The sequence below is a fragment of the Bradysia coprophila genome, unplaced genomic scaffold (assembly GCF_014529535.1).
Source record: "Bradysia coprophila strain Holo2 unplaced genomic scaffold, BU_Bcop_v1 contig_232, whole genome shotgun sequence".
Taxonomy (NCBI): Eukaryota; Metazoa; Arthropoda; class Insecta; order Diptera; family Sciaridae; genus Bradysia; species Bradysia coprophila.
In genome coordinates this window covers 19,079,426-19,098,005 of record NW_023503493.1, presented here as the reverse complement: position 1 = coordinate 19,098,005, position 18,580 = coordinate 19,079,426, and the positions used below count along the sequence as shown (strand labels likewise).

The following is an 18,580-nucleotide window of genomic DNA, read 5'->3' as shown; positions in this document are numbered from 1 at the left end:
AAAGCTTTTTTTCGTGTTCAATTTAAGTTCATATCATATAGACATGATCTGTTTTGTAATGACATAGTTCAGTGAAACCAAGAAATATAATGTTTTTGTTTCATTGTCGCGTTCGAGGAGGCTTAACATCTTGTATCAATTTTTTTTTTACTTTTTTTGGAACTCACGTTGGCTGAATAAAAATAGCAGAGGATTTTTCTTCGTTAAATCATTATATAGTTATTGCTCAAAAACCGCTTGGCTTATTTTTTATTTTAAATTTGAATATGATTTGAATAATTTATGAGAAATTATTTAATAAATTTAACGTGAAGAAGATAGATTAGAGACTGTACCTGTTTTATGGCATTTTTTTTGTTAACTATTGATACGCTTTTTCGAGATTTTAAAATGGCTATTGAATAATTTTATTGGGATATTTCCATTAGAACTACGCTTATATGCAATGCAATCAACATTAAAAAGGAATATGAAGATAATCCTTTGAAGCAAATGGATTTTTTTGTACGGAGGAAATAAAAGTTTTATGCTGATTATATTGGAGAATTATAGATAGCCTTCGATAAGAAGCAAATTAATTATGAAAGCTACTGATTCCTATGGTTTATATCGATACATAAATGATTTCTCATCTTAAATTACGATCGATAGTAATCCGAAATATTCGAAATAATTCGGAAACTACAATCACATGGGTGAAGATTCCACATTAATTGGATTCGAATTTTGAATTTCAGAACATTCAAACCAATCCAATGTACGTGCAGTTGAGAGAAATAATTAATCTAACCCAGAGAAGTCAAAGAATATAACTTGACTCGAAGAATTGTTGAGCATAAATATAACCTGCTATTCATTACAATTCATTTACAAAAGTTTTATAAACCTAACAAGGTTGAAGTTGAAGTTGGAAAAACTGAGCTCTTATATAACATCAACTATTGTTCATCTATATTTTACCGAATCATATTAGCAAATCTGAATGGATTTCATTTAATTATTATTTTTACTACTTTGAAGCAAGGGCATTGCAACGTAAAACGAATGGGGATACTTTAAATTTTGAAAAGTTCAACATTCAAGCATTTATCTAGTTATAGCTGCAAATGTTAACGTAAATCGATTTAACCCCATAATTACGAGTTACTGCATGACGTTAAAATACACAGCAACAAATCATGAATACTTCAATATCAATGCGACCAAATGAACCCGATACGCGATACCCCCGAATATATATTGAACTCCCATAAATATCGAAACAAAACTGCACAGTCATAAATAAAATCATGGCCGTTAATATTATCAATAAGTAAACGCGAAGTTATTAAAACATAATGAACGAAATGTTTATTACATTTAACTGGTTTTAATGCAGAGTAAAACAACAAAATGATTGATCATCAATTTAGCAAAAATTAAGCTGTAAAATTAACAGAATTGTGTTGCCAATTATGAGTGATAATTAAAACTTAAATTAGTTATTATACGGATGCTAAGCACAGCTTTACGAAGGCTATTTGGAAATTTGGTTCGCCATTTATAATGAATCGAAATTTCGGTTGTAAATAGTGATGAGGGCACATTTTTTATCGAAAATATCGACCGTGATTAAGACGTAACCCTAAACCACACATACATTTGAACATCGATACACAAAATAACCAGGAAAGGGTAGATATCAAGGATTCCATTTCCATTACATTTTCACAAATTTATGTAAACTTTGCTCTTTCCATTCAGCCGTTTTGATGGGTTCAACCAACATTCGATTTGTATTATGTCCATGTGCTTAAATTCATTTATTCTATATTTGGAGAGAAAAGAAAACTGAGGCATTCCAAGTTGATATCGAATTGAAATAGAACTTCAAGAAGACTATCCACTTGAATCGATTCGTTATGTTGACTGCTTAAACTAAATATTACTTAACACGAGTCTATATATGTTTGTGTTTAACATGCGCCTATATATGTTGTATAAACAATTTACGAAAGTCAACGTCATTGCTGCTCAAGATGAATTATTTATTTGAAAACCTTTTTATTGTAATTTCGTCAGTTACACCTCTTGAAAAGAAAAAAAAGATATAAAACTAAGAAAATATTGCTCCCAAGCCAAATCCCATCAAATTATATACACCTTTTTTGTCGGATATGAAGCAGTTTGTTCGTGTGTATATATACAACACCTAAACGAATACACTTTCTGTTCGCTCTTTTCCACTGAAGGAGTGGAATGGTCATTTCAATTGTTGAACATTTCATTATTACATTCATATATTACAAAATACCTGTTTAACAAATCTCTTTAAAGGGAATACGTATTGAACTTGTTTACTGAATTTTATTTAAAACACATTATCCCCGGATATTTAAATTTTTATGACTAATGATCTATTGAAGAAGCACAGCGTTTCTACGGTACATGTATTTTGTTCCCTTTAATTTTGAACGCCAAGCGTCGAATGTGTTGTGGGATTGAAGGTGTTCGATTATTGATTGTAAAAAATATCGTTCTCATTTTTATTGGGTAACGTTTTAGAAATGATAAGCGTGTACGCGATATACACTCGTTAAATCTGCTAATTATTTTCTTTTAAGTTATCCGTTCTGTTCGATAGAAGATTATGTACTTCATTTTTTAAAAAAATGTGCTGTAGAATAGAACGCTATTCGAAGCTCGTCGCTTTATTTTATCATAGTTATCGATGACAGATGACCAGCCGTTTCTGAATGACAATCAAATATAAGAATAATTTTTGCCTACAGTCAGTCATGATAGGTCATAATGGCGAGATGTCCTATTTCCGCGTCCAAAGTCTCAATGGATTTTATCAAATTATTTCGCATGGTAAAGTGAAGCGAAGGTGCTTATGCTGAAAACAAACGAGACATTGAAAACGTGTTTTGGTCCTAGTTTTCATTGACAAATGCAGCAATCGTAATTTTCGATAGAGAAATTTCTAATTTTATTTGACAGTTGCGACAATTTCGTCATGAAAACAAGGACCAAAACATGTTTTGAATGCCTCGTTTGTTTTCAGCATTAGTGTTATTTACCGAGAACTCTTTTGCTTACTTATGCAATGAAAATGTATCGAAATGGTAGCTGTGTTTAATATAATGAAAATATCCGTTCGTTAGTTGTTACATGAATAAAAGAAGATCATCACAATCGTTCGTGCATTTAATAGTTGATTCAGTATATTAAAAAAATATTTTTATTGGTTCAATATCTACCTACCTTCGGTTAGGTATGTTCAATCATTATGTGAGTGTGCTTTCAATAATAATAAAATGAAAAATACCAAAAAAATATTATTAATTCAATAGTCATTAGCGCCAAAGAAATGGTTTTTTATGTGCATTGATTCGGGTAATATGGTGTCAGATTAAAAAGTTTTATCAAAACATTTCAAAGCCAGTCAACAATATTTTTTTATTATTATTATTTTGAATGTATAATTTGGTTACACACAAAAGTTACCAATGTGAAGATGGGCAGACGAGAGGATAGCACACACAACAATAAAAAAAAAACGAATTCGAATTATCTCTCATTAAATCACTTAATGGCATTATTATTGAATATACGTGTGAATATGAAATTATCTTTTGTGTGGTTTGTCGAGCTGGGATACGATTTTTTTTTAAATAATAATATTTGAAGTTGTACGTTTTGTGGGATTTCATCGGTTGAGAGGTGTCAATATTTTTAAATGACCTGTGTGTTGTAGTTATTTTATCTTAATTGGCTGGATGTTAATGAAATTTTATTTTATGTCCCATATATTATCGATCGAATTGGTTTACAATAAAATAGAGTCTATCAATTGTTCAATTTGCATATAAAATATGTAATGCAGCGGTAAAGTGAAATCTTAGACATTTATTGCATTATGAGACCTGCGACAATGTCAATAAATCCGAATGAAATTATTTTACCAATTCCAATAAGATACAATAAAATGATATTACCATTTACTCAACCAAGTCGCATATATCTACGCTTTGCAACGTTCGAGTATTTTATTATTTGAAATGAGCTTTACTTATCTACCGACAGCACACTGACGATAATATAACTTTCCAGTTCAACAAATCATACTTTAACGGAACAATAAATATAAGTTTGAAGAACAAACTGTACTTCTTCCTACTAGAAGGACTGCAGTAACAGCTACGATTGAAAATATTAAATTCAATTTTAAAATTTATTGAGAGAATATTGAAGCGTGCTTGTTAAAGTATAGCTGTATTCGTTTAACGTGACCTTTCAACCAAGAAAAGGGAATATATTACCCTCATTGACATCAATCCTAAAGTTACGAATTTACGCTATCTTGGGTCGCAGTGTCAGGTATATTTCTAATGAATCGGTATTGTTACCGTAAAAGTAAATAAATACGAGTCAAGAAAATGTAATCAATTCCGATATCAGGAATTATTTCATTAAATTTAATGAAGACATAAGTTTGAACGTCTTCTGTTTTTACACAAAATTCGTATCCATCGCTAAGATTAAATCTTCTGAAATGAAATTGTTGTTACACTATCGGCGACAATATCGAATGACTTGATTAGTTGCATTACAGAAACGTACACATCTAGTTTTTGCTCGTTAGGTCAGTAAAATGGTGAAATCATCCACACACAATCTACGTATCGCATCAATATAATTATAATCTCGGAAAGTTTGCAATAGATAATAAGAATTTAACATTTTCCAACGCACAACTAAACCATGTAGACGTTAATAAAGTGTCTTAACTTATTGCATTTTGTGTTAGATGAATTAAGATAAGAGAAGCAGACAAGTAAAAAAAGAAGATATTTTAAGTGTGCAAAGATGCAAGCAAATATTTTATTTCGGATTATTAACTCGTCGGATATCTAAAAATATCGCATTCATTTAACCAAGAACAACATGTTTCATTTTCGATTTATTTTTCTAAATTATTTTCAAAAAGATTAAGTTAGTTTATTTATAGATGGGAGTCAGATGGCTTCGGCTACAACATCACTTTCGATAACCATATTCAGTTGAACACATTCCATTATAATGTGAATTGGATATTGTTAGGATGAATATTGAATATGTGTGTAGACGAAGGAAAATATTCAACCGTAAGAACGAGAATATGTTAAGATTGTCGATATTAATATGATATATCATGCGTATAGTAACATGAAAATGAAATTTCAACACTTGATCGACGATGTATGTAACAATTGGAGTGCATATGAAATTTATTACATTTAATATTTTTTGAGAAATAATAAAATGCTTTGGGCTTTATACCCGTGAAGAGCACACCCTTTCAATCATACTTAAACCTGATCTTATTATATGGGTTTTTCTTATGATTTAAAATTGATTCCAATTAAATCGAAAAATTGGTAATAGGATTCTTCCTTGTTATTAACTTAAACACATAAACACCAAAGACGCCATAAGCAAACGCTGTTGATTGGTATGAGGCTTAAACTTAATCTATTATTCGAGAAAAAACAAACGATGATAATAATCCGTGTAGATTCGTGTTATTTAATCGAAAAATTTGATTGAAATTTGTGTGTTATTTTTCTCTTCTCTCTCTCTATTTACCTAACCTAAATATATCGGTAAAGGGAAATGGATTGAAATAAGCGGTTTTGTGAAACAGATTTAAAGATATCTGCGCGAGATTATAGATGTGTCATGTTGATTTAATCGATTCATCAGAAATTGCTTTGAAATTATTTTGATTTATTGATGTTCAACGCGATACAACAGAATGGAACGTGATGTAAAAAAAAGGAAATGTAAAGAAGCCTTCGTTTAAAACCCACAATTTGAAATTAATCCTTTTCGACGCTTAGTATAGAAACACAAATCTTCGTTTTAGAGATGTGTAGAATGTGTCAGTTTAGCACAATCTCTGGTGTTAACATGGGTATTTCACAGGTTTTTTTTCTCTCGATTTGGTATTGGTTTATCAGGTACGTAATTGGGACGGGGATTAATGGTTCATTTGGTCCCACAATATGTTTACTCATTATACTAAGAAAATTTAAATACAAACACAAAGCTTTCTTCGTATTTGGATGTTGCTAAAATCCAGCTCTAGGAATAAGAAGGATTTAACTTGTTCAAACTTCAAGCACATTTCAGATACTCGAATTTATTCCAACAAAATTGGTAACATGTGCGCAAAGAAAATTGGTGAAAATTGTTCCAATTTGTGACACAAGAGATGCAGCAATCTAAAAGAAATTCGCCTGAAGATAAACTATTATTTTCAAAACAGTACGGGCTTGTTAGGAAGAACATACACCATGTTTTATCACTGGTGTGTTTAAACGATTCGGATGAGAGATATTTTTCTAAAAATTTCCTACATATCTATCGCCATACCAATCTCATTGAAACAACACATGTGTATACGCCAGAATTTCAAAATTATTTTCAGAACTGGTTGGTTTTGATTGATTTTTTTTTATTGAAACAAAACCGAGCTGTATGCATAAAAAAAGTTGATTCAAGTTTGCCGTCCACGATACTCATATGATTCATCCTTTCCAATCAAATAAAATAGTGTACGTCGAAACACAATGGAAATATGGCAAAAAACAATACTAAAACTGAAACTAAAGATGATTTTTTTCACATCCAATTTTATTATTCAATCATCAATTACACATTGGATGATGGTATATATCACATGAATATCCATCCATTCAGTTTCAGTTTCAGACACGTACGTCTCTTGATGACCATTAAAATAATTCTCTGTTTATCGATGAAACGGCATTCTATTGTAAAAATTTACAAAAATCATCTTATTCAGAAACATTTTTTTTTTGTATATTCTTTTCTGATTTCATCAACATATGCATGGCTAATTGCTGGGTTTTCTTTTTCATGTTTCGTTTTTTTTTTTTATTGAGAAAGAAACGCAATGAACTGTTGACCTAACACATTGTAGTTACATTTTGATAATCAAATTGTTCGGAAAGACGTACGGTTTTATTGTTATGTACTTGAGTACATGTTTTATTATTGTAATGAAGAAAATCGTAAATAGTGAAAGAACTTACAAAGTAAGTCTTACATGCATGTAAGGTTACGTAAACTATAAATTTACCGCCGCGCATACAATTCTCAATGACTAGGCGCCTTTTGCGTACAAAACATTCAATGTTCTGTTTTGTACGGGCGTTATTAGTAACCAATTATAAGCAATTTTTTTCGTGTTGTAAGTTACAACTTGTAACTAGACAGATCGAAAAGAATTAGAAAATAATTTTGTGTTCGTTTTATTGTTGGAGCAATGTGTGAAATATATTTTTATTAAATTTCAAAGATGCTCACATTCGTATGTATGAACCAATTTAATAGAATCTACAACGCATTTCATTGGGAAATGTAAATAGTTCTCACACTCCTAAGCCGACAATAAAATTGGTAGCAGAAGAAGCAACGTACAAGGAACCGATTAGTTTAAATTAATAAACGAAGCCACAATAAGCACCAGCACGAGATCAATTTTATATTTATGGTAATTTGAGCTCCTGAGGAATGTATTTTTATACAGGTGTTGTACGAAGAACGTATTACATTTACATGGAGTGCATGATGACGGCATTCGTGTTACGTATATTTTTGCTGATAGAGTGTAGAGTCGAGGGTAAAGAAACATTATAAGAAAATATTCTACGCAGTTCAGTTATTTGAGCGATGTGTTCCCATTTCTATGAACGGCAATTTCATCAAATTAATAGTCTAAATGCTAGGAATTCCATCAATCAAATGACCACAATATAAATCACCAAGCAACTAACTGAATTTGGGCCTCCTTTTTCATTTAAAAAAAGTATTTTGAATGGATGTTGTTTAAAACGAAGATCGTTATTTCTGCCGTCCACCAACCAAGGAATATGAAAAACATTTGTGAATAACTGCCGAACTCGGTTAAAAATGATTTATAAATCATAGCTCAAAAGGAGGATTTATTTTCAATTATTTGCATAACGTTTGAAATACGAACAGCATTGCGCAATCACGCACATCGTACATTATTATTACACATCAGTAAGGTATACCCCATGTAGAATACATAAAATTAAGTGCGATATACGTACATATACGATATACGAATGTATATCGTCGTTACATACATAATGTTAAAAATTTAATAATAATTTTTACATTCCTGATGGATATATTGTAAATCACGAATTCACCCCAATAAATACACACATCTAACACAAATTTATCCGAATATAATGTTCGGAAAGCTCAAAAATCAATAATCCCTTACAAAAGGCGTTGCTGGCAAGGAACCATAAATTGATGCTGGGGAGTTCACATTTCAAATATAGCAATGAAGATTTTTCATTTTTTTCGCAAAAGAAAAATTCTGTCTACATATTCGATTTCAAGTATATCGTAATTATATTGGCGAAAGTGGTTGAAAGAGGAAACGATTGCGAACAACAAAAATTATCTTGTAATTGTGAGAAAATTTATTCAAATTTTCGAAATATACATTTTACTGATTGATATATTATCGGTTTGCAGTGGCTGTGGCACTCACTTAAAACGATGTAAAGTGGTTTATCGACTAATAAATAGATAAAGATGAAGATTGAACAATTTTGACGAGGGTAATGTCATGTTCATGATAGTTTAAGTTTGATTGAATTATAAGCCAGTAACTCTTAAGAAAAATAATGGCAGAATTCCATTTTTAGCGCAGCACAACTTCCAATGGCTTCTTCAGATTTTTTTCTATTCGTTCAATGCCATCTCAATACTATATATCTTAATACATCAATCAATTTTTTGATTGATTGTACCATTCCTCTTATTCAAAAGGGTTTTTTGTAACGTCAAATGAATGCAAATAGAAATGACGAAAATATTAAATGTTTAATCAATTTTGAGAACGAAAATAGCTTCACAAGCACAAGAATCCGATAGTAATCACAGACATTTCCAGCTCTCTCAGTTTAATTAATAACAAACTGAAAACGCGAAAATGATGGTTAAAATTCCCAACAACAAACAATGTTACGAGAATGTTCCGCAACTGCAATGGATCTTCACATTTTCAATTAATCATCATAACGAAACTATAACTTTCGTCGAAACTCAAGGGAGAAACGAAGAAAGAAAATTTTAATTAGTTTTAGAATTTGTTGGACAAGAGGGGCGAGAGGCTGATATTTCTATAACGAAGAGAAATTATGTTATATTTCAACTGGCCAGTAATTTGTGAAGTTAAATTACCCAAAACTATAAGACACAAAATATAATTGGATTTGTATTATTCCCGGCGTAGTTATGGCAACCATCTTGTCTGGATACTGTGTTCGTACCCTATTCTGACATTAAAAATGTATTTTTCCTATTGATTTTTCCCTCTTATTTTCCTTATACATCCATGTACTCCCAAATGATTTACCTCAGATTCAACAACAGACTAAATTCTTCCTTTATCGCAAATATTATAACATAAATGCACTGCATCCCAGTCCCATATATTTCACTTCATAACATATCGTCTGAATAGAAAAGAATGTGTACACCACACATGTGCAATTCATCTAAATAAAAAAAAAACGAGAGAAGGGAACTTCGTCTACTTTTATTTTGATATAAAAATAGGGTAACATTCGCATGGTGTATCCTACAAAAATCAACCCCTCGTAATATGAAAGGTCAAATTGAATGGCAAAAAAATCCCCTTTTCAAAAATGCCTTTAGATTTTTATTGTTATAAATACTCATTTCAGTCACGAAAATATTTTGTGGTCTATCTCTATTTCAATAACGTATATGGTAAAGTTGAAGAGTGTATCATTGCATACTGCATCTTATACGAATTTCTATTATAAGCAAGGTAATAAAGGAGTGCAGACGTGTAGACATATTTACAACACCATGGTGATACAGCATGTTATTCGTTTATATAAGTGTCGGAGCAGTGCATAAAAGATTACACACGTGCCAATGATTTAATGTTTTGTATACAAATTCTATATTTATACAGAGACATTTCTATCCATCCACCTATTGGATATGTTATAAGACCTGCGGCAACAAAATTAATCTTGTTTAGTATGAGTCGTCCATAAAAACAGTTCGTTTACGAAAAACCAAACTTTTCAGATTGATTAAATGTAAGTTTATCGGCCTGTGATATCGGCTTTGTTATTGTGATGACTCATCGAACGTTCTGATGAGAAACGAAAATATTATCGAATGGAGAATCGTAGTAAAGTTGATTCAAAAACGCCAGTTCTCATTAACTTGTAATCCGCTAATCTTATTGTTCTGATTGTTCTCTTCACCAGCAGATGAAAAACAACAGCTTTTGTGAGTGCGCTGAGATTGATTATACAATTTTTTTTTTCGTTCACCATTTTCTATTTATTCTTCGATTTCAAATTATATTGAATATGTATTGTAAATTGGCAATCAATAAGGAATTAGACGCGGTGTATTAGGTTAGGTATACATTATGTTCGAGAGGAACGGCGTATTACAAAGTTTAATTTTTTTTTTTCCTAAATTACTTCCAACGACGGTAATTTATTTTTAGCGGTTTAAGTAGTTGAAAATTATTTTGACCAGAAGTCACATCTTTACATAGAAATTGACAACGTGACGTTAGCTTGTCAAACATTATTTTGTTAATATTTTCTTTTCTATTTGAAAAGTAATTGGCTTAGCAATTTGGCGAAACCAATTTTTAAAACTGATTTTGATTTAGTTTTTTTTTCGGTAGAACATTTTGTTGAACTTTAAAATTGTAACCAGAATTTCTACAGCTCAGTTCTATTGCAATTAAGCAATTTAGTGATGAAAGATGAACAAGATAAAAATCAAAGTTTCTGATCTAATTCTGGATTCCATAAAGTTCAGCTTTGTGTACCGACAGGTTGAAGCAAATATAAAATTCAAATTTTAAATCATTCCGTGTTATATATGTATATCCACGGTTACCATTGCTTAATTTTGTACTGTGACGAATTAAAACACAAAACTTTTGTTTTTGACTACAATGTGTGAAATGCATAAGCGTTCAACATTCAACTAGCGGTGTCTGGGCTCTTGTCATTAAATTCAAACTCCGGTAAAATAAACTTTGTTGTGGAAAACACCTCGAAAAACTTTTAATTAGCAGGTATCTATTAATATTCCAATTTTCAGTTTGAATAACAATGTCAAATAACGAAACTCACCTAACGTTTACATTTCGCTACACAATTTCATTACGTTGATATACCGAAATTTTGTGCAAAGGTTCACTTGTCTTTTTTTGTAGAGACAATAGAGATTGTGTCGCTTTTATTGTTTAAACAAAAAATCTCTCTAATTAGCAAATGTTGAGCTTTTTAATTTTGCATATTTCGACACTCTGTCTGGAGACAGGTCCTATTTCAAATCGCATCACGTTCTTTAGAAAAGTATTAAAATTCTACAGATTTTCAGTCCGTTTACACAAATATTTAAATTTTCTTTTAACTATATAAAATAAGTTTGTATAAAACAGGCCCAGTAAGATAAATGAAGAAGTGTTTGACTAAACTATTATTCAATTACTTTTAAATTAGCGTTAACTTAGTAGCAAGCGTGGTTGTCAAGACATGCCTCCTAACGTATTGAAATCGCTATCGAAGCCTTTTAGCGTAGGTTAGGAACAATCTCCTTCCTAAAGCGCACTGTGAAATACACGACAAGATCACAATTTTTTTATCATTTGTTATAAAAATCTATCATTTGCTTTGATACTCTGTTGCCTTTTGTCAACCGCCGGTCTATCTCCAATCGGTTTGTGGAACGAAAGTTTTTGCCTTGGATAGGGCTCGCCAATGGGACCTTTTCAACGAGCGAAAATCAGGTTTTTGCCTTAGATATGGCTTGTCAGGAGGTCATTTCCATTGAGTCTTTGTCAAGGCCCAAACAGGAAAGTCATTTCGATTTTATGACTAGACCTGGATTGGATTCAATCTCAAAAATGTTAGGCCGAACTGTTATTGCGAATACACACAGCTTTGTATGAATAAGTTGCGCGTCGATTGTTTTTAATGTGTATGCATGCAAACAGGAGTGTGATAAACTGTCAACTATTTTCCGAAATAAACCAGTCAAATTTGACCTGAACTGTGTTTTGTGCGTAGTGAATCAGGTGAATTTTACTGATTTCGGACGACAGGCGTACCGGCACTTTACCTAGATGTCGTTCCACTCAACGGCTGTGCTATTGCTGTAACTGATAGCTGGCTGCAGAGAAGGGATGATACATGGTTTCGTTCCGTGTTAGTCTAGGCACAACCAGGAGAATTTTACCGATTCTACAAATGTGTAGAATACCTGGATTGGGCTCGACACCCGACCGCAGGCTCTGGTATGAAGCTTGCAATTTAGGTCGGGTGAGTTGTGTGTGGAGAGGAGGTCCTGAAAAGGGCTTCTAAAAGATTTTAATGATGACTGGGTAGCACAAAGGATCTCAAGATCTGTGTACATCGATCAGAAATGATCGGCTCAAACTGACGAAATCTAATCAATTCAATCATTAACTATTTTTTGGGTGTTCGTTGCAAACGACAACATTCTATGGCTCAGAAAGATGCACAATAATATTACACATATATGCCTCCACTCGATTTCATATGCTAGTCTAGAAATCCCATCTAAAATATCATAATTTTTAATTATATTCATTTTAAATTGTTCATTGCTGCCGTACATGCAATCCATTTCATTTGAATTTCTTGTGCTGTAAAGCAATTAAGTAATTTGAAACATCTGGCCAATATTTTTCGACTATGTGAATAAAGGGTATGTACAATACTAAGTAGACGAAACAAAATATCTGCTTTTTTGTTAAGTTGTTTCGAGAAAAACATGTTCTAAAAACGTTATGAAACGTTATGTACCATACTCCATACATGTGCAGCAAAGAGATGTAAGACTTTTCTTAGAAATGATGTTTTTTGCTAATTTCTTTTTTTTTTGTTTCTTGTTTTTTTCGCTACAAAATTTTTTTCAATTATAAACCGAAACTCAAACAATTCAAACAAACATTTTCCATTCGAGACACCTTTTCTTACGAAATTATATTTTTGTAAGAAGAAAGAATGTGTGGCAATTAAATCTAACGAATTTTGTCAAATAAATATTTCACTTTCGGTTTAAGAAAGAATGTAAGAAAAGGCGTCAAGAAAATCTACTGAGACAGACATAAAAGAAAAGTTGTTTTTGTAAATCAATATGCGATAACTCTGGCTAAAAAGATTCATAAAATCATAATTTTTCAAGATAAACAGACCATTTATTTTAGATAAATGAAAAATGACGAAGGTTATGCCATAAGTGGTTAAAGTACTAAAACAAGCAGCTCAAAGTTATTAAAACAAACAGAAAGATATTTGTCCTCGATTTTGCCTCTCGTATAATATTTCGTTATAATATCCATACCGAGTGCTCCGTTTGCCTGACAAATCACAGTTGTTTGGCTTTAAAATGTCTTTTTATTTTGAGAGAAACTGAAGAACTTGTGCTTTACACTCTACGTTTATGTATCGATAAAAATAAATAAATTAGCCTATAAAAATGCCTGAAGAAAAACATGATATTTTACGAAGAAAAAAAATTCATGTTGAAGAATTTCTAGCTGTTGACACGAGAATTTATTGTCACAAAGTCGTAAAAATATTTTTTTCGTCAAGATTTTGATTAATATAATGCTAGATTTTCAGAGATTTTCAGATTTATATGGCTAGTTGAACTTTCCAATCTCGGTATTGCATAATGTTTGATTATTAACAACAAACACAAAATGGCAATCCTTATAATCTTAAAATCCGGAAATAGAATCATCTGTTTGACCATAAAAACAGCATTCGTTGTATCATATAAACCTGGTAATATTTTCGGTATTAATAAATTCAACCGAGAACCGGTTGAATAAATTCTAACTGACTGAAATAATATAAAATTAATTGCGTAAATGTTCTTTTTTTGGGAAAAATTATGACCGTTCATTAGTATTTATATTATTCGGAGACACAATATTTGCATAACATATTGGATTATTTTTATTCTACATATCATACATACACACGTTGGCTTGCGAAGTTATGCAAAAAAAAGGAATTAGCAATTTCGTTTATTATTAGATTTCATTGTAGGATAAATACTTGTATGGGATTTTTATGTTTCCATTGCACTCCGGGGACGAATTCGTTTGTGATGATAATTAAAACTAATGAAATTATAGAAGTGTTTGAATCGACTGTAGGAATTCGCATATGTTAACTACCGAGATTCAATAATTGTATGACGTAACAGTTTTCTTTTGTCAAATGCAGATTTAGTAGCATTTTCGCTATAAGTATTAGTATATTACTTCCGAGGTTCCAAGTTGTGCATTTGATAAGTGGGGTGTTACAGCCCGACCCGAAGGGAAGGGCTATATTCACCACTTGTTAAATAACAACTTGGAACCTCGTAAGTACAATGCTTTACGTGATTAGGCAATGTAAATGAAAATGAAACATGCCGTAACACGTAAAAATATATATTAAAACGCCGTTTTAATAGCCGTAAGAAGCTTACTACACAGAAGTATCGTACTGAGCAACTATTTATTTCCAAGTAACACCTCAAACCTTCAAATTTGTTCTAACTTTCCAAAAATTAAAGATTAGTAGAAAATTGACAGGACATTTACTTCAAAAATAGCGCTAATCGGATGGGGCTTAAGTCAAGCTTCAGCAGACCTGAACTAAAACTATTTTGTATAAAAATTTCAAGCAAAAAAAAACTTTGCAAATGAAAGTTGAGTAAAGCAACAAGCGTAAGTTCCTTTCAATTCAACCATTTAGAATGATAAATATGGTTGCAATTTGCGTACGAATGACTGAAAAACATAAACAAAGTTATCTTGAATAAACACGACCTTTCGTGATGTAAGTTTTCAGAAAATGAATAAGTAATCACATTCATAACATAGAGTAATACAAAATTAAATAATTAATTGAATTCGAATTTCTAAAAGAGTTTTGATATTATGGATTGGTTTTTGCTGACACTATACTAATGTCGGTGCTGATTTTCTTTTTTTGTAAAATTTGATTTCTGCTTTCTTCTACAAGCCGCCTCAACCTCAACCGGACCTCCCTTGAAGGATTGGTTTACAGTTAGTGGCATTCACTCATTTTAAATTGATATTTTAGTTTTCCACTACTTCCGTTTTATCTTAAATATTTGAAATGCAGCTACGAGAGACGATATGTAAATGAAGAACAGTTAAATGATTAATTTCCACTGCATGGTGGAATATATGGAGAAAATTTTATTGACGTTTACTGACATTTCCTTATTTTATCGATATTTAATTCTTTGTGGTTGTTGTAATTCTGTTGAAATATAAATCAAAATCGTTGCAACAATGATTCCATTCCAAATGTATAGTACGAGATGTGAAAGAAAAGCTTAACTCATTTCCATGGCTGAATTATTGTAAATCGTCACCAATAAACTATAACAATTGAAGCAATAACCTAACACAATGCATCGTTTGTAGAGATATAGCCCATGGGCGTTAATAAATAATTTGTGTTATTCAACAAATTATATGAACAAAGAAAAATATTTAGATATTATGCATTGTGATAAAGAAAAATGAGATGAAAAAGAATTCCTAATTTTCGTCACATATAATATTCATATTGTCATGACAAGTCTGACAGCCCATCCGAAAAGCGAAAGATCATTTTCATCTCTCTCATTTTATTTATTTTTTTGATGATGAGTGGATGATCGTATCGGTTACAAACTGTTTCATTCTTCTTCGGATACAATATTGTACATCATAAAAGTGTGGTATGTTCATTATGGGAGATGGATATTTTGGCTGTGTCATTCCTATTTACGTTTTAACATTGATCATATCGCACGTCTGTCTTTTTATGATTATAATTTATTGTTTATTGTAGGATATATTTCATATTTCTTTTATTTGTGGAATTTCGATTTCTATAAATATTTATGGGCTGAGTTTAGTTTTCATACATTTTTCTCGTTTTATTTACTGGATAGACCACATAGATTATCTGAATGACTCTTTCACTGAATTATGGCTCCAGTTTTTGATTTCTATTTTATCGTTTTTGATATAAAATATTTGAAAAAAAAAACCGTAACTTTTATAGCCAATGGCTTAATTTTTAAGTCTTTCATTCGATTTATTGCTTTTTTAACGCTTCGATCGTAACTCTGTGAACGTTCTTCAAATCATAAGTCACGCTAGTGTGAAGAGAGGACTGAAACAAAAATATGAAATGAAACGAAAGAACAGAAGTATCCGTTGACTGGACTGATTTTATCAGATGATAAGTCTTGTTGAATCGGCTTGCGCAAAAATGCAAATTACTCTTCATACTAGTCAGGAAGTTGTCTAATTAACATAATCATTAAATTTCTTAATATAAATTTCTATAATTGATGAATTTAACATATAATGAAGTTGTATCTCATAAAATGATTCCTTTAATCTTCCGAATTTCCTGCTTATTTCATCGTTCACTAAAAGCACCCCCTCAAACTTTATAAATCAGTAGGAAATGGTGGCGCAATACATATTTATCAGTTCTCTATCTTCGCATGATGGTCCAAAAGCTCATTAAGATTCATTTTTCACATGAATCTCTACGCCAATGTATCCGGGTAAGAGCCAATAAATAACTCTTATAGAATAAGTTTCATCACGTTTGGTTGAGCTCTAATAAAACATAATCAAAACGTAATTAAATTACGAACTTTGTTCATTTCGAAGCGTAAAATTACATACCTCTCATACATTAATGAGAAATGGTCCGTAATTTTTTGGAAACATAAATTGACGGACAAACGAAGATTCAAGTGTTGTATTAGCTCATAATTAAAGTTTATTAAACATAACGTATACTCTTAACAAAATCAAGATAAAATATTATAACACACAACCAAAACGAAAACTATTCCCGAAACAGTCAGACGTGAATAAAATATTAGTTCCGGGTACAAAAGCATGAAAGCAACCCCTCTTTTCATAAAAAAAATGTATTCTCATTTTGCAGAAAATACAAAACTCAAAAAAGAAAAAAAAACAGAAAGGAAACTAAAGTTATCATAAAATTATGTACCCTAAAAATATTCACCTAACCCCACTATAGCGCACACTAGCTACAAATTACTATATTGTTTAACTATTCATGCTTATTCTTTGTCAAATATCTGAGCTAAATATGTAGCCAAGGTCTCGACATTTTCATCATAATGTATTCTGTAAAATAGTCCGAATGGAAATGGATTGTTTCTACGGAATAAAATGTGAGGAAGTTTTTTTCTTCTCATCTTAGCAAAACAGACAATTTTCCATTACCTCCATGATAAAATGGAATCTTAACGAATAGCTTTCTTCATTTTTTTTTCTTTTAACATTTTTCATATTCCTTGGAATAAATTTCAATTTATAATCAAGTCAAAGAGGCGAAAAAAAGAACGAAAAACATTTCTCCATTTACGCTTAGGTATATATAGGTAAGAGACTACTTCAATATAAAGAGGTGAAAGATCTTGGAAGGACTTAAGCATTCCATTATATATTGAACACAGACGAAATAACCCCCCAAAAATGAACTATTTAAGGTGTTGTTGAATCCAATATGACAGCAGGTGGAAATCGATTTGCGGAAAAAAAGTAATTTAAAGACAAACCAATTCTATGTGAAAGAATGGTGAATGTTTAGAGCGATACTGTGATGAAAATTGGTCGATGAAATTTCTGGTATTTTTGATTGAATCGTATTCTTATCTGAATGAATAAAACTGCTGTGTTTATTCTGCAAAGGTATTTCGATCGGAAAAATGAAATTCCACCATTGAATGTCAAGAACTTTGCGTATTTTGCTTTACAATGAACGAAAATGTATTCAATCGAGTACACAATGCACAAATTAGATCTGGTATCCGACAATTACAGAAAAAATCAAACATTTTACTTTGTCAGACTTCACTACACCTTGTTTCAGTCAAAATATTTGCAAGTTTTTTTTTCTAATTTTCTGCAGAACAGACGAAGCCCGTCCCTTTTATTTTTCATCCATTTCCACGGGTTATAAAAACATAAACGAAATTGAAATCTTACACAGTCTTCGGCTTTATGCGTTAAATATCCATAATCCCAGATGTTATCGATGCACAATAAAGTAATTTAATTCACTTATTGCAGTGATTTTCACTCAAATTATCCACCTTTTTTGTAAAAAGTCCGTTTAGCGAATCACTAAAATGCACGAACAGCACTTCTACACTTCGCTCATTAAAACTCTATGAAAAACCGTACACCGTAAAATCAATAAAATACTCCCGTATACACTGGCTTGAGCAATCCCGAATGTCGGACGATTTCGTCATACAACGTCGTGTTGTCGTCCCGGCGTTTGCGTTCTAGTTCACTATAAAAAAAGCCATGCAGGGTAGTTACCCCTAACTGTCAGACAGACAAACGTAAGATGTAGAATTTCGTGCTGTTGAAATA

The 18,580-nt window shown here is 31.4% G+C and overlaps 1 protein-coding gene across 5 annotated transcripts in view; it reads right to left on the bottom strand.

Moving 5' to 3' along the window:
* The window catches only part of LOC119075844 (neural-cadherin), a 280,539-nt gene extending 262,185 nt beyond the window's left edge, over positions 1-18,354 (bottom strand). For all 5 annotated transcript variants that reach the window (XM_037182391.1, XM_037182393.1, XM_037182394.1 and 2 more), the window contains exon 1: positions 18,188-18,354. The gene's annotated coding sequence lies outside the window, so the exon portion shown is untranslated. The remainder of the gene's footprint in view (positions 1-18,187) is intronic.
* Positions 18,355-18,580: the final 226 nt, after the last annotated feature.